At 43.0% G+C, this 23,135-nt stretch overlaps 1 protein-coding gene across 11 annotated transcripts in view; it reads left to right on the forward strand.

Annotated features, from left to right (window-relative positions):
- The window catches only part of RNLS (renalase, FAD dependent amine oxidase), a 322,949-nt gene that overhangs the window by 202,056 nt on the left and 97,758 nt on the right, over positions 1-23,135 (forward strand). The gene's annotated exons all lie outside the window — the stretch shown is intronic.

A 23,135-nucleotide genomic window follows, 5' to 3' on the forward strand; every position in this document is an offset into this window, starting at 1 on the left:
ATACCAGGGCTAAAATCTCCACTCCACATTTTTTGTGGAAGGTTGTTATTAAAATTAGATTTGAATTGCTAGAATAAACATGATGCTCATCTTAGGAATAAAGGAGAAAGGGTATTCTTATTTGTAGGATTAGCATGGTCCCTGAGATACTGCTTTTCTTGAAGAATAAACTGTAATGATGGAAAATGACTAAATTCTTGAAGGGAATCGTCATTTCAATTTGTTGTGTTGTTTTATGGTGCAGGGGATGGTTTCATCAAGCCGTTAGTTAGACGTCTCGCTTGATAAAATCACCAACTAACGTTTCCCGGCTTGCCAGAACTTTATAATGACAGAACTGGGCTGGAGTATGGTTTTTATATCGGAGCACATGATCTTAGAAAAATGTTTCTTTTATAACTGAAGACTCCCTCAGGGCCAGACTGTTTATGTTAACATGATACCACATATATGTACAATCAGCAGTTCATGAAATGCCCTGTAACAGCAATGGACTAACTATTTTTAACTCTACAACTGCTTTGTTCTAAGAAGAGGAGAATGGCCCTTGATCTTCTCATGTTGTATGCCACGAATTAGACATTATCCTTTGTGTATTGCTTCATAAGATATGCTATCTGACAGGGTGCATGCGGTAATATATAACAGAAAAATCCATTTAAACTCGTTTAAATAACGTAAGGTCATTTGTTATATTAGCCGCAGTGGACTGAATTCCTCTCCAAAAGTCTCGTGTTGAAGCCCAAATCCTCAGTGTGATTATATTTGGAGATGGCTTTTAGGATGCCATTAAGGTTAAATGAGGTCATAAGGGTGGGGTCCTCATCCAGTATGATCGGTGGCCTTATTAAGTGAGCAAGAGAGAGATCTCTTTCCTTGTGCACATACCAGGGGAAGGTCATGTGAGGATAGTGAGATGAGGAGAAGGGGGGCTGTCTGCGATCAGGAGGAGAGGCTTTACCAGGAACCAAATCAGCTGGCACCTTGATCTTGGACTTCCCAGCCTTTGGAGCTAAGAGAAATAAATAAATAAAAAGAAGGGAGTAGTGGACGCTAAGTTGGCAATATGTAAGCCCAATTCTTTCCAAGTAGAGTCACATCTTATATGGGAGGTAACACATGAAGAGAAGAATCACGGATATTCAAAATTCTCTTTGAAAATCCCTTTAAACGCCATGACATTTCGGAGAGTGACATAACTTTCAGTAAATTGAGTGTAGCCATTTTTCCAGCGTTTAGTAGATTTGTTTCTTTGGGTGAGGCCAGATGAAATAGTTGGCTTGCCGATAGAGGACGGAGTGATATTTTCTACTGTGAAAGGCACACAGGAAAGGGAAAAACAGCAGTCAGATCTCCTAACAGATTAAATCGCTGTACAAATGAGAGTGGGGTCGTGGGGGAAAACACACACAGTGCATGGCGGTAGCACTTTATTAAAGAGTTGTGCAAATGTGGAAGAGTGCAACGTAAAATATGAATACATTTTCACATGATTGGCAGCATCTGAAACAATCGAAATGAAAAGAAATTCGCGCGCGCGCGTGCGTGTGTGTGTGTGTGTGTTCACAACCACACAATTTCAAAGCGGGAAGGCTGGGTGGATTAGAAGCCATGTTTTTGCTACCGCTTCTGAGGTTGCCTCTTCAGACAGCAAAGAAATGCCTGCCTTCCTTCGCCAGTTTTATGGAAAATTAATCTTGGATTATGCAAGTTGTAAATTATGAGAGGCCTGCAGTAATGGCATCCCCTAACATAAAATCTAACTACCTTGCACTTAAACTTTTTTTTCTCCCTATCTGGGGCCAGGGTGCTAAGTGTGTCTAGTTGAATTCACACAATATAAATGTCCATATAGTGACTCCACTGTATTTTATTGATTTTTAAGTAGCCCGGCAAGAGCTGTCTCTTTATGTTACCGACCCTGTCCCACACCGACGCTTTACTTGGAGTGTTGGATTGAATCTAAAACTAATGCTGTAAATGGGCACACTCAACGAATGAGGGGGGGCATTTTTGTTCCGTCAGGGTAAGGCAGCAACAAGATAAAAGGTAACAGGGTTGAGTCCACCAAATACAGTCTGTTGTTAAGTCTTGAAGAGATCCAGAGGAGGAAGGACTAGTGGCCCAGACCAGACAAAGGACAAGGAGTCGTCAACGTCAGAGGTTAGGAATGGTCAGCACCTGAAGAAAGCCACCCCCAGAACCAAATCGCCTAATTAGGCAGAGGGTCTAAATACCAAGATACATTGAGACCTAACTTGAACTATAGACCCCTATTGTTACGGGTAGGATCCATTATACTTGGGTTTGTGTTTCCCCAGATGTGCTCAATGGAACACCAGTTCCTTGATACGCTCTTTGGAACAGGGTTCTGCCATCACATAAGTTTGCAAAATGCTACCGACTTGGCTTCCAGTTTAAAGTCTCAGGTCATATTATCCAATTAAAAGACATTCCTATAGGGGCGCCTGGGTGGCGCAGTCGGTTAAGCGTCCGACTTCAGCCAGGTCACAATCTCGCGGTCCGTGAGTTCGAGCCCCGCGTCGGGCTCTGGGCTGATGGCTCAGAGCCTGGAGCCTGTTTCAGATTCTGTGTCTCCCTCTCTCTGTGACCCTCCCCTGTTCATGCTCTGTCTCTCTCTGTCCCAAAAATAAATAAACGTTAAAAAAAAATTTTTTTTTTAAAAATTAAAAATATCCTGTGGAGTGTATTACCGGGAAAATATATTTTATGGATGTTTCTTTCAGAGAAACCGAACTCAGAAATATCTGATTTATATGTTTCCATTCTCAATTTGCTGAGCAGTTTTTTTTTTAATTTTTTCTTAATATTTATTTTTGAGAGAGAGACAGTGCAAGCAAGGGAGGGGCAGAGAAAGAGAGAGAGACACAGAATCTGAAGCAGGCCCCAGGCTCTGAGCTGTCAGCACAGAGCCTGACACCGGGCTCGAACTCACAAACTGTGAGATCATGACCTGAGCCGAAGTCAGACGCTTAATCAACTGAGTCACCCGGGCACCCCGCTGAGCAGTTATTTATAAATATGCCTCGAATGCCTCTGTGCCGGACACTGTGCTAAGAACTAAGGATTCTTAGTCCCCACCCTCACGAAATGAAGTTCCATGAAGTCTACTCACATGAGGAATTTTGAAGGAAAGAGATCCCAAGTCTGTTGGGCGATGACTTAGAGTCAAGGAAGCGTCCTCATAATATAAATGGACGCACTGATACATACAATATAGAGAACGTTAACTCACATCTGTAATCAAAACGGTGGGTTTGAAAAATCAAAATCATGGGTGCCACCCAGGCACCCCCAATAATATGAGCTTCTAAAAGAGCACCTAAGACCTTTTGTCGACATGAAGCCCATAATCTTCTTTCTTTAGGTGAAGAAATGAAAGATGGGGGCTATGAAACATTGAAATCCATGAATAAATCAGAAACTTTAGCCTGGCCCATTATTTAACTTTCTCCCAGGGCTACTAAAAAGTTCAATAGATACAAATAAGTCATGAAATGTCCGAGAGGAAGTGAACAAAAGGGGAAGGAAAGTCTGGAGGCTACAGCTTCCTGGCATTTCTATAACTACAAACAGCGGCGAATTACCAACTTACATAGCAGCCACACTAAGAAGGGAATCTTAAACATTAAATATTCTAAATCTCTCTTTGTGTCGACCTTCCACCTTTGTGCTCTGCCTGCCCTGCTCTCTGAGAATGGTATTTTCGCTTGGGCTGTCGGTCTGAATTCATGGCTGTCAGGCGGAGATTTACCAAAGACCTTTATGTTGGCCCAGAATTGGTTTTGAACGTAGGAGCCAGATATGCTGGTGACTGCGTGTGGCTTTATCCACTGTTAGTGGGGCGAAAGGCAGGAGGGAGAATCGGGTGATGGTTTATGGTGAATGGGTGTTTGGATCTGAAATTTACAGGTCATAGACGAGAACAGAAGAAAAAGGGAGGAAGGCTGCCATTACTGCTGCTGGTTTAGAAGAGAGGAAAAAATACCCTATGTTGGCTTGGTGAGGAGGTGAGGAAAGCCAGCGTACAGCAAGGGGGGAAAGATCGGCAGAAGGGCACAGGTGGGAATTGCCACAGCCTTTCTGACCTCTCTGCCTAACAAAGGTCGTATAACTTTTTTTATCTGATGAAAAAAAACCCCTGCTGCGTTAAATGTAATAACATCTAATTTTGGCTATTTGTGATCACAGTCCTTTTAAGGGATGGTTCTTTTGTCTGCTGAGCACCCAAAAGAGATGAGATGCCAACTGGGAGTGGAAACGGAGAGCTGAATTTCTTTGCTTAATTGAGGAGAAAATCTCAGACATCCCAAGACAATGGGGAAGGCAGGGGGCAGAGAAGGGGAAGAGGAAAAAGAAAACAAGGTGGTGAAAGGCTTTGGCTTGACCTCAGGGATGACTGACCGTGTGGATTTGTAACTTTTTTGCTGGATGATTTGATCTGTGACCCCTCCCATAGCCCCCTACGACCCAACATAGCTCTGGATTCAGCAACTGCTTTAAATCCACGCTGGCTTTTTCTTGGGGGTCCTGTTGAGTAAGTGAACACAGTCCAGGCACTTTTTGGAATATCTGGGACGAAATTAGGTAGGAACTTTGAGGCTTCTTCAGGTTCATTTCTAAGCAGAAGCTTGGAGTATGGCGAGCCCACATCCGTTTGAGAACCTTATTTTGAATCAAGACAGGGCTTCTCATCCTTTGGACCTCAAGCCAACCCAACTTGCTGCTTCCATAATACCTATGACCATCTCAACCCATTGGGAGAACTTGGAATTAAGAAAAAACTGTCTCTGTGGGACTGAACTGTTCTGAAGGATCTTGAAGTTAAGTCCGTACTGTGGTTTGAGGGGAAGCTGTCAACACGTTGGGTTAGAAGCCAAGGCTCAAAATGATGCGCTGTGCTCTGCTTCCCAGACAAGTGCCTGTTTTTCATCATTCTGGAGGCATCTCTCAACCTCTGAAAGTTGAGAACAGTCTTGCAAAGCTGCATAACGCTTAGACAGCTTGTGAGCCTCAGGTCCTGGGAGATGGTGTAGACTGCTGAGGTGGACGAGAGCTTGACGAATCTCAATTCTGGTCCATTTTTATCTGGGACTATGATGACATAGATCGCAAGGGTGGGACTTTTCCTTTGCCCAGAGCTCCCTCAGAAAAGATTTCACCATTTTCCTCCCTGTCAAGAATTCCTCCTAAGGTCAGTCTAAACATCTCATGGGCTGAAGAATTGATAGGCCCCATTTGCAGAGCCTGCTGCTTTCTCCAGAATTAGAAGTTCTTTCCTGGGGACCCCTTGGTGGCTCAGTCGGTTAAGCGTCTGACTTCAGCTCAGGTCATGATCTCTCAGTCCGTGGGTTCGAGGCCCGTGTCGGGCTGTGTGCTGACAGCTCAGAGTCTGGAGCCTGCTTCCGATTCTGTGTCTCCCTCTCTCTCTGCCCCTCCCCAGCTTGGTCTCTGTCTCTCTCTCTCTCTCTCTCTCAAAAATAAACAAAGGTTTAAAAAAAACTTAAAAAAAAAAAAAAAAGAAGTTCTCTCCTGTAGCAAGATACATGACATGGTCCATTATGCATTCTATTCATCAGCTGATCCCCCTTATCTGAATCAAGACTGAAAACAAGAGATAGACTCTGGCATCACAGCATAACAAGAGTACGTATTTGGCGCTCAATAATTTGCTGAGCTCGTCATCCTCAATGCACCTTTGAGCTACCCTTCCCTGGTCCTGAGAATTAATACGTCACTGACACTGGGAATTAGTACATCAGCACTGGTCACCCACTTAGCAGGTAAGGAAAAGTAATGGCTAGTCAGCCAATTGTTCATCCCTAAAACAATCTAGGGATCTGTTACCAGTGCCCTTTAAATCGTGGAAAATAAATTATCTTTCTTTGTAATTGCTGAATGTGGAAGCCTTTGAAAAGCATATGTGAGTTCTTGGCAATGAGGATGATGAGAAGCCTCTTCGGGAGGCTCTGTAACATGCCTCAAACATTGGGACTAGCTGGCTAGACCATATCACAGGTATTGCCGGTAAGATCTGGACATTTCATGGAGCCCTCTCCCCAAAGAGGTTCAAGTACCCTCAGTAACAATTTTACCGTGGTCTCTAGGGAACAGACATCTATTTCGAATGATGCCCTATAACACAGACCTTGATTTCCAAGGTTATGCTTCAGAGGCTCCCACTGTTCTCTTTGGGAAAGATAATTCTTTTTAATACTTGGATAAAGAGCAACCGTGCTCCAGCTGAAATATTTAACTTACAATATAAGTGATAAGCCCTGCAAATGTGTCATTTGTCTGCCACAGTCTGGCAGATATCCCTTTTGTGTATCCCAATGGCATTGAAATGAAATGGTATCTTGCATAAAAAACCTTGCCATAAACGATGAGTTCACATTAACCCAAGCTTCAGGAGTGATGAGTTCTTCACTGTTGAATTCATGAGCTGGCTTTTATTACCACAGAGGGTCAGAAATGACCGGTATTATCCAGCATGATGCAGTGGGCTTTGCAATCACGTAGACCTAGCGTGGAATTAGAACTCAACACTCCAAATTAGGTTGAGCCATTTATATTGCTTTAGTCTTGGTGGATTAAAAATGTTTGAATACCAGGGGCGCCTGGGTGGCTCAGTCAGTTAAGCATCCAGCTCTTGATTTCAGCTCAGGTCACGATCTCACGACTGGTGGGATCGAGCCCTGCGCTGGGCTCTGCACTGGGGTGGTGGAGCCTGCTTGGGATTTCCTCTCTCTCTTTCCCTCTCTCTCATTCTCAAAATGAATAAATAAACTAAAGAAAAAAAAAAAAAAGAAACTGGTTGAATACCAGCCTTTTCATGGGACTCAACCTCAAAGCTCTGTAGCCATGAGTGAGTTTCGTACTCTCTCTAAGCTTCAGTAACCTGGACTGTGAGTATAAGGCTAATAATGTCTCCCAGAAATGTTGTAGGGATTGAGTGCGACGGTATTTCCAAAATTCCTACTGCCACCTAGTACTAGGACAGAAAATGCTGTCTTTATAGTTGTCACGTAGAAGTTGTTTTACAGTCTCGGTCTATTATACAAACTTCTTTGATTTTGAGAAAGAGAAGAGAAAAGGAAATTGCCAGGGGTACAAATTTAGTTAAATTATATTATCTTTTGGGGCGCCTGGGTGGCTAAGTTGGTTAAGTGTCCAACTTCAGCTCAGGTCCTGATCTCGTCGTTCCTGAGTTCGAATTCCTTGTCAGGCTCGGTGCTGACAGTTCAGAGCCTGGAGCCTGCTTCGGATTCTGTGTCTCCCTCTCTCTGCTTGTACTCTGCCTCCCTCTCAAAACTAAGTGGACATTAAAAACAAGTATATTATCTTTCATTAAAAATAATAACACATATTATTTGGGGGGTAAACAATATCTCTTTACCTGAATAAGGTATTGAGGGAGAGCATTAAATTAGATGTGGTTCTTCTTTCTTTTTGTGGAATCTCGGGTGACATTTTGCATGCACGTGAGTCCAAAAAAATTTGCATGACAGCATCTCTGAGAAAAGTAAGACACTGGAGTTAGGTCGTCAGCAAATCAAAGGGCCGAAACAAACATGAGAGCAGGTTTCGAAGGCGGACCGCAGGGTCTCCCCACAGGAAATCACTGCATTGTGTTTTATAAGCACTTTATGTCAGTTAGCATTTTTAGCTCTGTCCAGAATCACCAGTCCATCATTTTGCTCAGATATGACATTATTGTGTCAATTTCGCCTAAAGAGCCCTTTAGTTTATTACGAGTGACTTTCTTGTTTTTAAGTGAGCTGAAGAGGCTTTGATATGCCCTCTAAAGGGCCCTACTAGTTTTAATGACCATTGCCCCTACAGACTTCATATATGTGCTCGTTTAGATAATGAGAAGTATCCGTGTATACCTTACAGGTCACTGGATTCCCTGCATAATATGAATGAATATTAAACATGGGAATCTGAAAAGAATATATTGAAATTCTATTAATATTTATAACCGATCTGTGGGACTAGGGGAATTCTTCAGTATAAAATATTCCAAATTCATGTTTGTAAGAATGAAGCATCCTTGAATTTAAAATACAGTTTTCCTCATTGAAATAGATGTCTATTATCCATATACCTGGTGAAATCTTTGTTGTTAATGTTATATATCCTTACATTATTTAATAGAGTCAGGAAGGGCATTTTTGGAACCTTGAGCTCAACCGAACCTAACTCATTCTTTTTTATTAAAAATAAAATGTCTGTTTGTTCCATTTTCCACCGTCTATCTTCATAATAATGTTTTCTCAGTAGTAGCTAATAATATCATAAAGATTATAGTCCCTTTGATTTAGGAACTTTTGCCAAAACCTAGATTCAATCTTTTTTTTTTTTTTCTGTGAAAATATAACAAGGAGAATAATTCCACTGGTCTTATTAGTAAAGGAGGTAAGATTGTCCTCAATAAACCAGTCAATTTCCTCTGTGAAAAGGGCCAGAAGTATTTGGACACAATCATAAATAAAATCTTAACCATCTGCTTAGTGTCGGTTGTTGTAAGTCAACATTTTATAATGTGAACACTAAAGCTTCCCTTTAATACACTACTTGAACTAGAACAAAGCTTTAGGTCAAATCGTCCAGCCCAGAGATGTAGTTCATCCACTCACAGAATCCTTTGGATCAGTTACAAACCTACAGCTGAGCCCAGTTTCACAACGACAGCGATCAAGTGATATTCTTAGAGGCAAACCAGTCTGCTGGTTCAAGGGGAAAACCTTGCCCAATTTGGGAAAAGGGTCCAATCATAATACCACTTAACACACAACATTTCATATACGGCGCGATGAGGGGGAGGCCAAAATAACAACGTATCGTGGGGGATGGCTGCTGAGTTCTGGGAAGGCACAGCTCACAGGGGTTGACATCAGAGAAGAACAGGGCTTTCACACCGCAGAAGAACTCCAAGAACTCGAGTCCGAGTGCCAGTTAGGACAAATCCTCTGCTCTGGGGACCTGGGTAGGGCCCAATTAAAGGACTATTGAAATCCTTCCGTTTTTCCTTTTGGCAGGTGCCAATAAAGGCTGCAACAGGCTGAAAATCTCCTTGTGCCTCAGGATAAATAGATGTTTTCACAGAACTTGGGAGGTCTTAGCCAAAGAAAAAACTTCTCCCAAACAGATCCTAAAATATATGCTGTTCCCCTAAACATGGCCCCTTTCAGAATCTATGGAATGTATGGAACATTTTTACAGTTTACTTATTTATTTTGAAAGACAAGAGAGAGAGTGAGTATGGGAGGGACAGAAAGAGGGAGAGAGAGAGAATCCCAAGTAGGCCCCGATGTGGGGCTGGATCTTACCAAACCATGAGATCGTGACGTAAGCTGAAATCCAGAGTCAGATGTTTAACCGACTGAGCCACCCAGGTGCCCCTGAGATTTATGGAATTTTTTTAAGGAATTAATGCAAGGAACATAGAGGAAAGATTATTCCAGCCCTGGACAGCAAGTAGAATTCAGAATATGCTCGCCAGAGTGGCCTTACTCCCTTTTTTAAAACCATATATGTTAACATCAAACTTAACATATGCAGCACTGGCTCTTGATTGCCTGTCTTCAAAATTCAGAATTTGTTCCTTTCTCTAATCTTCTGTGTTTCTGAAAATGGAGCCACCAATCTCCTAGCTCCTTAGCCAAAAACCAGGAACCATCCTTGGTTTCTTCCTCTCCTTTGCCCCAATATTCAACCTGTGACCAAATAAATCATACTGATCTTGCTTCCAAAACAGACATCGAACTCGCTTCTCTGCATCATCACTGTCACAACTGAGACACCATCTTATTTTAACTGGCCTCTCTGCGCTGTCCCTTTCTGGTTCATTCTTCAGAGCCAGAATGGTCTTCTTAAAACACACATCTGTTCACACCACTCACTTTCCCATTCAGAGCCCTTTGCTGCTTTCCCTTTGCACCAAGCACTAAATCTCAAATCCTTATCATGACTTACAGGTCCTGAATGACCTAGAGCGGGGGTCACACACATTTTCTGTAAAGGCCAGATGGTGAATACTTTGGACTCTGTAAGCCATTACAGTCTCTGTCACAACTACACCGATCTCCTGGTGTAACAAAAGCTACAGACATTATAGAAAGGATCGGACGTGGCTATGTTCCAATAAAACTTTACTTACCAACACAAATGGCTGTCCAGATTTGGCCCAAGGACCTTCTTTGGCCAACCCCTCATCTAACACATGCCCATTTCACCAGCTGCTCACTCCTTAGCTTACTTAGCCCTCCTGACACATCTCTCATTCCTGCCGTGGTGTTGCCCACTCGAGACCATCGCCCATTCTGTTCTTCCTGGGCAGACCGCCTGTCTCACTGTCTGCAGAGACCATTCCTGAATTCCTGATTTAACTAGGTTTAATTATCAGTAACTATACATTGATTTGTGCAAGCCCTTGCTTAATGTCCGCTTTACCTTTCAGTTGTGAGATCCGTGAATGGAAAGACTGGATTTGCTTTGCCCATCTTTGAATCTCCAGCACCTGGAACAGTGCTTCACATACAGTCATTTCTTAATTAAATGTTTAGAATGAATTAATGAGATCTAATCAAAACATGGAAGAAAACAAAAGATAACAACTTGGGCTCAGGTCTGAAATACGAGTTGCTTTAAGTCTGTGAATTTCCAGGGCATTTTATTGAAAAAGTTCTGCACTTGAAATCAACAATAGGTACAAGTCAGGGTAATTAATAGGCATGTCCCTGAATCTTCATGCTACAGAGGCACTTGTGGCTGACACACTGTGACTTACACAAAGTCATATGCAGGTCAGGCAGCCCGTCTTCATCCTGTAGCTCTGCCGTCTGGAACCTGAGCCCGGAAGCTCTGAAGGTCCGCGTGGAGGTAGGAAAGAAATGGAGGAGGCGTGTAGCTTTTAACCGACTTGGACTAGATGTGCCACGCTTCACTTCCCCTCGTAATCCACTGACCAAAACTAGTTACGTGGCTCCAGCTTAGCTGCCAAGCAGGCTAGGAATGGTCAGAGAGCTCAAGGAGCACCGTAACAATGAACTCCCTGCACCAGCGAACATAACCAGCAGTTCAAATAGATTTCCTAATATTAAATAAAACTGGCTACCTACAGGTATGCTAAACCCCATATCCTGGTACGCTACCAATACTTTTATATATATTTTACCGGCTTAAAAAAAGCTTTACTTACATGTTAATTTACCTTGTTTATGGTAGCATCTCACTCGGTGGTAATTACCATTGCCTTACTCTCATGTCACCCGCAGATACTGTTCTACAAAGACTTTTAATGTTTAGTAGAGGAAAATGCTCGCTTTGTAACAATTTCATGTTATGACCATGATTTTTCTATAGACTTTATAAGCTTCAGTCATTTAAAAATAATCCTATGGCACGTTTCGTTATAAAAGGAAAAAAGATCATAGTCCAAAGACTGACTGTAGGAGAGCGATCTTTCCAGGGAAAGATATCTATGTCATTTCTCTTTTGCCTCCCAAATTATTTATGTCTATATAGATGATTCGTCAGTCATACATTCAATCAACATTTACTGCATTCCCACACCTGGGCATCATTCTAGGGGTTCAGGTAAATGAGACAGTTCTCTTAGTGCTTGCATTGAATGGGGAATATTAAAACATATTTGAACATGATAAGTAAAATTTCAACAGTGTTTATTTTATTTATTTTCTAATTTTTTTAAGTATTTATTTTTGAGAGAGAGAGAGAGAGAGACAAAGCGTGAGTGGGGGAGAGACAGAAAGAGAGGGGGACACAGAGTCCAAAGCAGGCTCCAGGCTCTGAGCTGTCAGCACAGAGCCCGATGCAGGGCTCGAACCCATGAACCGTGAGATCACGACCTGAGCCAAAGTCGGATGCTTAACCAAGTGAGCCACCCAGGCACTCCTCAATAGTGTTTAATCCGATATTCTCTTGTTCCCTTGTTTTATTTTTGCAAACTTTTTCAGGATCTGTACTTTGAGGTCGATGTAATGTTTGTGGAATTGAGGTATCTGTATCTCCGTGAGACATTGTCTTTTCATCTGTCCAGTAATTCTTGTTGGGTCTTTGGCAATCCTTGAGTTACACTTCAGGAATATAAAAATGTACCTTGTTTTAAAGGGATAATAATAAACATGTCTGCTCCATCAAAGAAGGTAGAAACATTTCTATAATTTGAAATCAGTCTCCTGATTTACATAGCTTGCTCGAAGGCGCTCGTCTGGAGAGATCCGTCTCTGGCACAAAACCAGACCTTCTTGCACATGCAAATAAAGGCAGGAACCTAAGGAATGATGGAGAGCACGGGACTCAAACGTGAGTCCCTGTTGACCAGGTGGCGGACTTCCCTTAGACGTAACCTCCTGAGGGTCTTTAGCAGGGAATCTGTCAATCTGCAAGGGCTCATCTTTGCCGTGAAATCTGGAAATCTTGCCTCCTTGGTTTGCCACAATGGGAAGCTTCAAGAACTTGTTTCCTCTGTAAAGGCCAGAATTATTCGAAAGATCATCAGAGCTGACAATTTAGTTGTAAATGTGATTGGAAAAATCAAGTCCTGAAAATGTGGTGGGGGAAGCCTAGGGGAAATGTTATCTAAGACCCTACTGATGTAGAAATACATATGAATTTTGAGCTTTGATTTATACAACGTGTATCTGGGTTTGGGGATGCCATGCGTGTGTTTTACAGCTTAAGTCACCCCTTCCCTCTTGATATGTCTGTGTATACATACATATCAGCTTGCGTGTGTGCTGATTAGATCTTAAATTACAAATAAGGACATGTTTGGGGCCCCTGGGTGGCTCGGCCAGTTGAGCGTCTGACTTCAGCTCAGGTCACGATCTCACGGTTCGTGAGTTCGAGCCCCATGTTGAGCCCTGTGCTGAACACCTTGCAGCCTGGAGCCTGCTTCACGATCTCTCTCTCTCTCTCTCTCTCTCTCTCTCTCAAAAATAAATAAACCTTTAAAAAAAATAATGAAAAAAATACGGACAGGTTTTTCCTCCATTACAACTTGCTTCTGTGTAAGAAGCAAAGAGAAGTTTTCTATAGGTGTAATTTAAAACAACTTGCGTCAGGAGTTGGGAAAGTTAAAAGAAATGAAATGAAAACCAGAATGTTGTTCAACCTCTGGAAGCCTCACGCCCGCCATCTTTATTAAGCTGTGCTAAGGGCCTGACGTGTTTTATTGTGCATCATCTGTGCTACAACTCTATGAGGTAAATCGTATTATCCCTACTTTATAGATGAGGAAGCTAAAGCTTAGGGAAATTAAGTAAAACCGTGACTTCAGCCTGAGCTTTCTTTGTCTCTAAATCATTCTGTTTTGATAAAAGCAAAAATCTCTGTCCTGGAACTCCTAAGGAAAACTCCCCACAGAGACTTCCCTAGTTCACCACCCACCCTCCCACACACTGAGATTCATCCATACCTGCTAACAAGACTCTCATTTTTTAGATTCTTCTCCAACCTATACTTTCTGTCATATTGAAAATAACAGTGGCTTTTAAAATTCGTTTCTGAACGATGAGATACTAACACCAAACGTGTTATCTGGGGTTTCACCTGCTCCCCTCCCCGACTTCCCAGATTTGTGCTCACCAGACCCTCAAGGGCGCACCTCTTCCCCCAGCCCTACCAGGCCAGTCCAAGCTCCACCAGCACCTGCCCCCATCGAGAATCCCAGACATGCAAGAACTTAGAAGTCTAGTTTTCCTACCATCGCTCGTGTGACAAATGACATTCACGCTCAAAGCGCCCTTCATGGGGGCAGGTCAAGTTCTTGGGGATCCCGAGAGGCCTGCTGTTCTTTCGCTGTCAAGATCACATCTGTCAAAGTACATGTAAGCAAAAGTAATGTTATTTTCAGAATAAGCCTGAATCCAACTTCATATATCTCTACAAAGCGCAATAGTCGCAATTCTGGGTCTGTTCGCTTCACTCTTGTTAGTTATGCATGCTCTCCCACAGAACTGTGACACCTGAGAATTGTGTATCCATTTCAGTGTGTGAACCAAGTATGTCTGGCGTTGCCGAGAGCTGTTCTCGGTGTCATAACAGAGCTGTAACCAAGGACCAAGATGTCCCCAAACCGTGTGGCACCTGTTGTGACCATACTACAAACTAGCTCATTGTGTTTAGGCTCAAAAGTGGGATGGAGATTAAGGTCCTCAAATCTAGGGCATACTCAAAGATGGAGAAAGCTCGGAGGAAGGGAAACATGTTCATCGCCCGGGTCCTGTGGATTCTTGGTTTTTAGTCTCTGAGGACCAGGAATTTCTACCATGGTGACAACGGGGAGTGACCAGCACTGCCAACTGGACCTCCATATGATAGACTCATGGCAAATCAAAGCTGGAAGGAAACTTGAAAGAATGGGCTAGGCCCATGAAGCATTTTTCTCATAATTACTTGGTCAAGCTTTTTAAAGAAACTGCTACAATCTAACCTTTATATACCGGAGATATAGAGGAAACTTAAAGGCAGGTGGGAAGAGAGGACAGAAGGAAAGGAAACAGGCATTTGTGGGAGGAAACCACACGTGCCAGCCAGAGTACTAGATGCTTCACACATTTAAGATCATTCAGACTGCAAGTGACATAAAACCCAACTCAGAGGGAACATGCCAAAAAGGGGAATTTGTTGGTACTGTTTCTGAAAAATCCAGGAGTCAGGCTGCAGAACTGTACAAATAGTAACGCTGTCTGGATGGATTCAACCAACATCATAAAGACTTAGCTTCTGTCCATTTCTTGACTCCACCTTCTGCTGATTTAGATTCATTTATGGTGAACTACCAGATGGCACCAAGCATGTCAGGGCCAAGTTGCAAAAAGAACCCATTTTCCGGAAGCTCAACAGTATTCCTGGAATTGAACCTCGCTGGCCTGCTTGGCTCGCGTATGTACCCATTGCGGAACCAATCACTGTGACCAGGTGGGATGGGTTAACTGAGCAGTTCAGCCTGGACTACCTTTGCCAGGGATGAAAGTGGGAGAGGGTTAACCCCTTACATCAAAATTTGGGTACTGTTGCCACAGAAGAGCCAGTGGATGCCGAGCAGGTGACGTCTGCAGCGTAGACATTCTCCCCTGTGATTCTCATAACTGACCTGCAGGTGAATTTTACCGTGTCTTCTGTTTAAGATTCTGGGCTCCTTGAGTCTATTAAGTAGAATCACAGGTAGAAGACCTTCACCGTGTGAATTGGGTTGAGCCCCTTTATAAGACCCAAAGCCGGTCCAATAGGAAAAGAAATAGGGAAGTGAATTTGTGTAGGCAATGTGTATTTTTTCTTCCTCAAACTAGGAGTACTCCCCATCCAGCCTCCACACCCAGCCTGGGGTCATCCCTCACCTCTGTATAAGTCATCCCTTTCCACTGATCACCTGGTCTACTAGAAAACCTTGTCGACTTTGAAGATTTGCCTCAGATTTGCCTTCTTACATCTCCTCCACTCTCAGGGCTTGGGGATGCCTCTCTAATAGGTAGTGGTCCAGCTCAGGCTCTCTTCCCACCCTCCCGACCCTATCTCCAAGTTCCCAGCACTCACAGGTATTGCGGGAATAGGCAACATGCTGTTTATTTTTCAAGTAGCTTGGATTACTGGCGAATGTTATCATTTACTTTCTCAGCTGGCGAGAGAAGGCAGAGCACTCTTCTGTGAACAATTTTCCATTGTTTACTGGGAGGTTATTTCCTGAATTTGTATACATTTATTTATACTGGAGCTGTGGGGAAACATCTTCTGAAATTGGAAGTATGAACTGTAGGGGGATTCTCGTTTTATTTCCAGTTCATCGTGTGGGGTTTTACATGCTTGTTTATATTTAACTAAATGCCTATCAGTATGGTCATCTTATATGGGATTGTTTAGAAGATGTCTGTGTATCTTGCTAAACATAAGAAATCCAAACATATGTAGCTTGGAATAACAAGGTTTACAAACATACGTGTGTATCTGTTTTAAAATTTCCCTTCTATCCTTTATTTAAATAAAGGCCAATGCCTACATCCATAGATACACCATCACCCAAAGACACTCATGGAAAATGCACACCCACAGGCCTAGGATAAACAAGTCAAAGACCACAAGAACAGAAGAAACTAACAGGCATGTTTGTTTGTTTTTAAAGCTAGTATTTCCAACTCAATGATGGAAAACTTTCTTAGGGTCACATATGGAACCAGAGCTATAATTGTTCAGCTGCGAGCATTCAGTTCTGTCAGCTTCTAAATGTGCTGTCGCTTTGTCCAGTAGAGCTGACCCCATCCTGTTCATTCAACAGACAGCGAGGTTCGCTCTACCTGTCCATGCCCCCAACAGAACTGTTACTGCTTTCGTCCTTCTGTTCATCCAGGTCTTCAACAAATATGGACTGTTAACTCTGTGCCAGATCCTGAGGGAGGAATGAGAAATGTAAAACAAGACAGGATCTGTAAGTTCAGGCAGCTTTCAGTCTAGAGGGAAGACGGACAAGAAAATAGACCATTGAAATATAATATGATGGATACTGTGATTCCAGGGCACACTTTCTTCCCATGAAGCTTCATCTTCTGAGACTTAGGTTTCCCATCGGTGAGATGCAAAGCACGCGCGAAGGCACAATGAAACCTCAGTAACTATAGCCCTTTGAGATGGAGCGCGTCAGCCTCCATAGGTAGCTCTTCCAAATGCACACCGACCTCTGAATTTACCACTTTGCATGGACTCCATCTACGCAATGGTCCTGAGGTTGGCACCATGCTTACCAGGAGGGGAAGACAAAGGCAGGTCGCTGGAAAAGAATGTACACATTGGGTTTATATGTGAAAATACCCCATTCACACGTAACTGACTGAAAACTAAAAGTAAATGAGATATATTTTAACCTAGCTGATTAGCAAAACTTAGTGTCGGTAAGAGCATAGAGAAGCAAGTCCTCTTATATGCCATTGGGGGAGAGTGTACTTTTGGGGGGGACCCTTTAGCTACATTTGAAATCATTCTAAATGTGCTCACTCTTTGACTCAGCAATCCCATCTCTAGCAATTTATCCTGGAGGTAGTCTCACATAAGTGCGACCAAGATACACGAATAAATGCGCTCATTACAACATTCATTGCTTGTTACAGAAACTGGTAAAAAAGAAAAGAAGTATCTGGCCAAGGAAGACCAATAATAAACTGTGGGTAATTCCATACTATTAAATTAAGTATTTTCACATGAACTGATAAAAAGCTATCCAAGATACGTTAAATGAACAAAAGCAAGTTCAGGAACAATAGGTATAGTAAGAGTGTATTTCCATTTTAAAGAGGGGAATAGATACACAGTCTCATGTGTATAGAAAATTCTAGAAGGATACATGGGAAACTATTGGCAGTCATTACTCTGGGGAGTGGGGCTGCCGGGCTAAGATAGAAGCAATACTTTTATTTATTTTTCACTTTTTACCCTTCTACGGTGTTTGAGGGACATTTTTGGTTTTTGCAGTTTTTTTAATTTAAGTAAAACTAGTTTTAAACCACCAAAAATAATTTTCTACTATTTTTCCTTTAAAGGATCATATTGTACATAATCATATTAGGGACTTCTAAGAAGTCTTATTTCATTTTGTTTAAAAGAGGCATTCAAAAATCTATTTGTGCAAAGAATTTCGTTGTTGTTGCTTTGCCTAATAACTGTTAATACGTCACAAGAGTCCTTCTGAGGCAATACTGACCTAAGGAATCATGGGGACATTATGACCACCCTAAAGTCATATAGCCAGGCAGTGGGAGACAGAATTTCTGACTCAAGATCCAAAGTTCTGTTGAGGGGCACACGGGTGGCTCAGTTGGTAAAGCATCTGACTATTTCGGCTCAGGTCATGATCTCACGGTTCATGAGCCCCGCACTGGGTTCCGTGCTGACAGCTCGGAGCCTGCTTAGCATTCTCTTTTTCCCTCGATCTCTGCCCCTCCCCGACTTGTGCATGTGCTCTCTCTCTCTCTCTCTCTCTCAAAATAAATAGATAAACTTTTAAAAGATACTTTGAAGTTCAGTTGATGTCCTTCAGAAACTTACTGTGCCATCAGAATGGAGCAGGAGCTCTGATTCATTCATACTAAATAAAACTTACCTTGTTTCTTAGGTGGGGAAATAGCATTCCAGAAATTTCTGTAAATCTCAGAGGATAGTTTGGAGTTTCCTAAGAAGAGTGAGGAATGGGGGCAAAGGACCCGCTCTTACGCTTGAGTTCCCGAATACATGTCTCCCAAATGAGGCTATTCGTTGAGACCCGTTCACTGCTTTTCATTGGATATTTCAAACAATTGCCATTATCAATGAATACACACCCCTCTCCGGGGAGGGGAATAAAACAAACATTTCTCTTCAAAGATGATAGGACAAAAATGAAATAAGTAGAGGGAGGACTGTGGGTAAAACCATCTTTTCTCTGTGCCCGACCTACTGTTATTTCAGCGGTTTCTACTTGCACAGCCCTCCTCTGCCGCTAAAACCATAAAACTGTGTCAATCGAATATCGATGCTTCCTACAAAATCACTGCTGCCGTTGAAGTCAGAGGTAATGAAGTTGCCTGCCAGTCAGGCTCCTGAGGAGGAGGTGAGGAAGCTGCCTGGGACGCCAGTGGGGGTCTCAGAAGAGTCTGGGCCGCTCTCACCTCCACATGAGAACGGGTTGAGATTATTCAAGAGCAAATGAAATCTGCAGGTGGTCCCCTTGAAGAGTGAGGCCTAGTTCGTGCTTCTGGGCCGGTGGTGGATGCACAGAGGGGCAGACACGCCTCCAAGGGGACAGAGGGCCACACGGCGGGCACTCTGTGCCTGTTGGGATGGGCTTTGCCAGCGAGGTGGTGAGGGAGAGGAAGACCTCAGAAGGGCATATATATCTGTCTCCGTCTCCCTTCCTCTCCTCAATCTGCGTCCCTCCTTTCTCAGCTAGTCTGTTTTCTTTCTTTAATGTCTATTTATTTTTGAGACAGAGGCGGAGACAGAGACAGAATGTGAGCAGGGGAGGGGCAGAGAGAGAGGGAGACCCAGAATCCGAAGCGGGCTCCGGGCTCCCAGCTGTCAGCACAGAGCCCGACGCGGGCCTCGAACCCACGAACCGTGAGATCGTGACCTGAGCCCAAGTCGGACGCTGAACCGACAGAACCCCCCGGGTGCCCCTTCTCTTGCTTTCATCATCGGGGTGAGTTGGATTGTTCTGTCGGACTTGGGGATGTGCTGGGCTTACTGTCCGTTACATTTGCTGCTGGGCCCTGATGCCATATGCTAAGGCCAACTTGTCATAAGAGCGTCTCTGATCAGAGGGCAAGGGTTGTTGAGCCAGTTTTGCCTGGAATGGGGAGAAGGAGACTTACCAGCAATTTCTACTGCCAGGAGGAAGGCGCCAGGCGAGCGGGTGCCCCGCGGCCACCCCCACCTGGCACAACCCTCCACTCCCTGTGTAGTTCCCTTCTTCACGTGGACCTGTCTGTCTGCTGAACTTCATTTCCATGCCCCCCGCCGCCCCCGCTGTCAGCCACACACCCGTTAGCAGGTAACACTTGGCTGGTTGTCCAGCCTGTGTGTCACCCCCCCCCACCCCCGCCCAGTTAAGACGCCAGCTTCTGAAAGGCCTCCGTGCAGTTTCCTTCCCACAGCACCAAACAGTGCACTAGGTGCCCACGTGTGCATGATCCGAATCAGTAATTCAAGAAATGCTGCCACCCATGGGGCGCCTGGGTGGCTCAGTCGGTTAAGTGGCTGACTTCTGGCTCAGGTCATGATGTCACGGTCCGTGAGTTCGAGCCTGGCGTCGGGCTCTGTGCTGACAGCTCACAGCCTGGAGCCCGTTTCGGATTCTGTGTCTCCCTCTCTCTCTGCCCCTCCCCTGTTGGTGCTTTGTCTCTCTCTGTCTCAAAAATAAATAAACGTTGGGGCGCCTGGGTGGCGCAGTCGGTTAAGCGTCCGACTTCAGCCAGGTCACGATCTTGCGGTCCGTGAGTTCGAGCCCCGCGTCAGGCTCTGGGCTGATGGCTCGGAGCCTGGAGCCTGTTTCCGATTCTGTGTCTCCCTCTCTCTCTGCCCCTCCCCCGTTCATGCTCTGTCTCTCTCTGTCCCAAAAATAAATAAAAAACGTTGAAAAAAAAAAAATTAAAAAAAAAATAATAAATAAATAAATAAACGTTAAAAAAAAAAAAAAAAAAAGAAATGTTGCCACCCATTTCTTGATGCTCTGGGCCTACAGCTACAGTATGTGACACCCCTTCCTTCTCTGTAGGACACGGAACCTAGAGCTGGCCTGACACTTCAGTCCTTTGACGGCCCAGTTTCTGTCCCTGGATAGATAACTGCCAAAAAAATGAAGTTTCTCCCATGGAAAAGGTCTCTACGGTGTCCCAGGGAGTTTGAGCTTGCTGTGTGACCAAAGGGGGTGCATTCCTCAATATGGTTATGGAAGTAGGAAAGCAGAAAAGCAGAAATGGTGACAAATTTAGGTCAGAAGCAGGAGGGGAATATTCTAAGTTAATTTTCTATAGCTCTGATTTTCTAGCACGAGATAAAATGTGCATCTTCCTCTATGGCTTTAAGTTTGTTAGCCACTAAATACTTAAAATGTTTCGGGATGTGTTTCCAGAGATACTTATATTGATTCATTGACTATTAGTGCCAATCAGGACTGGGAATTTTTTTTTTTAGGTTTATTTATTTATTTTGAGAGAGAGAGAGAAAGAGCGAGCAGGGGAGGGGCAGAGAAAGAAGGAGAGGGAGAATCCCAAGCAGGCTCTACACTGTCAGTGCAGAACCCTACATGGGGCTCAAACTCATGAACCATGAGATCACTACCTGAGCTGAAATCAAGAGTAGGACGCTTCACTGACTGAGCCACCCAGGCGCCCCAGGACCAGGCATGTTTAATTGCCGTGGCTTCATAATGTATTTAAATATATGACAAAATAAGTCTTGACTCATTGATTTTTCAAAAAAAAATGTATTCTCATTGCTTTATTTTTTCCTTTAGGTTTGTTTTTTTCAAATTCCAATAAACTCTTGTAGAATTAATTTTTTCCTTACCAGTTATTGCTGGTATATAGGGAAATCAATTTAATAGCAAAACTTTTAAATTAACTTGATGGATTTTACGTTGGTTTCACTATTGTTTTCAATCATCTGATTTTCTTTCTTCATAATAGTTATGAATTTTATTTCTACTTTTTATCTTAATGCACTGACCAGAGCAATGATATATAAGTGCTGGTATTACTAAGCATCCTTGGCTTATGCTGATTTTACTGTGACAGTCTATATTATTTCACTGTAAAGTATGCTAAAAAACGATCAGCTCAAGATATTCTAACTTTGAGAAACCTATTTTTTTCATATTGTATCTTTTTCTCAAGTGATTGATATTAAATATTAATGAATGCCTTTATTTTTTTAAGTTTTTTTTACTTATTTTTGAGAGAGAGAGAGAGAGAGAATCAGCATGAGTGGGGGACGGGCAGAGAAACAGAGGGAGAGAGAATCTGAAGCAGGCTCCATGGTGTCAGCACAGAGACTGACACAGGGCTTGAACTCACGAACCATGAGATCATGACCTGAGCCCAAATCAAGAGTCAGATGCTTAACCGACTGAGCCACCCCAGGCGCCCCAATGCCTTTTGATATATATTGAGATTATCATGTTTTCTTACGTATACCTACTGATATGAAAAAATAGAGGCCTATTCATATTAATAGAAAAATAATTTGCAGCTCTGTTTATATTTATATGTGGAAATGTGATGTGTATATCTGTAATAAACATTTTACTAGCTTGACAATTTGAAACAAATCACAAGTAAAGCAACCAGATCCTGAAGTCATTTTTTTAAATTAATTTATTGACTGTGTTTTCAATTTCTTTTATATATTTTGGTTTATACCAATTTCTTTCATGTTGAGATAATTTTGATAACGTTTGTCTACCAAGAAAAATCACTCTGTTTCTTTAAGATTTAAAAGTTTATCTGGGGTGCCTGGGTGGCTCAGTCGGTTAAGCGTCCGACTTCAGCTCAGGTCATGATCTCACAGTCCGTGAGTTTGAGCCCCACGTCGGGCTCTGTGCTGACAGCTTAGAGCCTGGAGCCTGCTTTGGATTCTGTGTCTCCCTCTCTCTCTGCCCCTCCCCTGCTCATGCTCTGTCTCTCTCTGTCTCAAAAATAAATAAAAACATTTTTAAAAAATTAAAAAATAAAATAAAATAAAAATAAAAGTTTATCAGCGTGGACATGTACACTTTTCTGACCTTCAAGAACTCTATATCTGATATATGCCATCTGGCAGAAGAAAACAGTGTGGGTGCTTGCCTGTCCTTGAGTGGGGTGGAAAAAACACACAAACAAACAAAAAAAAAAACAAGTAAAAAAGAAAGAAAGAAAATGTCTCCCCTGAGATGCCAAACCACATATCCGCCCTCAGGCAGATTCGGTGCCAGAATTCATTCTGCCAGTATATTCCAAAAATCTAGTTAAAGTAGTTATGGGCAGTATTGCCCCCGAGGCATCAGGCAGAAACAAAAGTAAATCTCCAAAGGGACGCTCTTTAAACTCAGGCCTCTGAGAATTTCTCAGATAAAGTTGCTGGGAACTTTAGACTCGCAGTAGGGGGAAAAAAAGAAATCACAAAACACACGAGGAAAACACTATCATGAGCACATGGCAATAGCCATCCCCAACAACAGAAAGGGGAATGAGACTCATAAAGACCGCAGATTTGGGGACAACCAAACACACAATATACTACATCGGCTATCTTTAAAGAAATAAAAGAGAATGTTAATAGTGTGGCTGGGGAGAAAGAGACAATCCAAACTGATCATGCAGGCCTGAATAATGTTTACAAAGGAAGAAGAAAATAATTCCAACTTGAAATTCAAGGGACAACGTAAACATGAGAATAAACACAGATAAAGGGAGAACAGTAAACTGGAAGCTAAATCGGAAGAAATCACCTAGAATCTAGCCCAGAGACAGAGATGGAAAATATCACAAAGAGACCAAGGCACATGAAGATAGAATCCGACCAGCTGCTGTATCTCTAACCCGAGTTCCATGAAGACAGAATAGAGACAAAGGGAGAGCCACCAG

Source organism: Neofelis nebulosa, chromosome 13, assembly GCF_028018385.1.
Source record: "Neofelis nebulosa isolate mNeoNeb1 chromosome 13, mNeoNeb1.pri, whole genome shotgun sequence".
Lineage (NCBI taxonomy): Eukaryota > Metazoa > Chordata > Mammalia > Carnivora > Felidae > Neofelis > Neofelis nebulosa.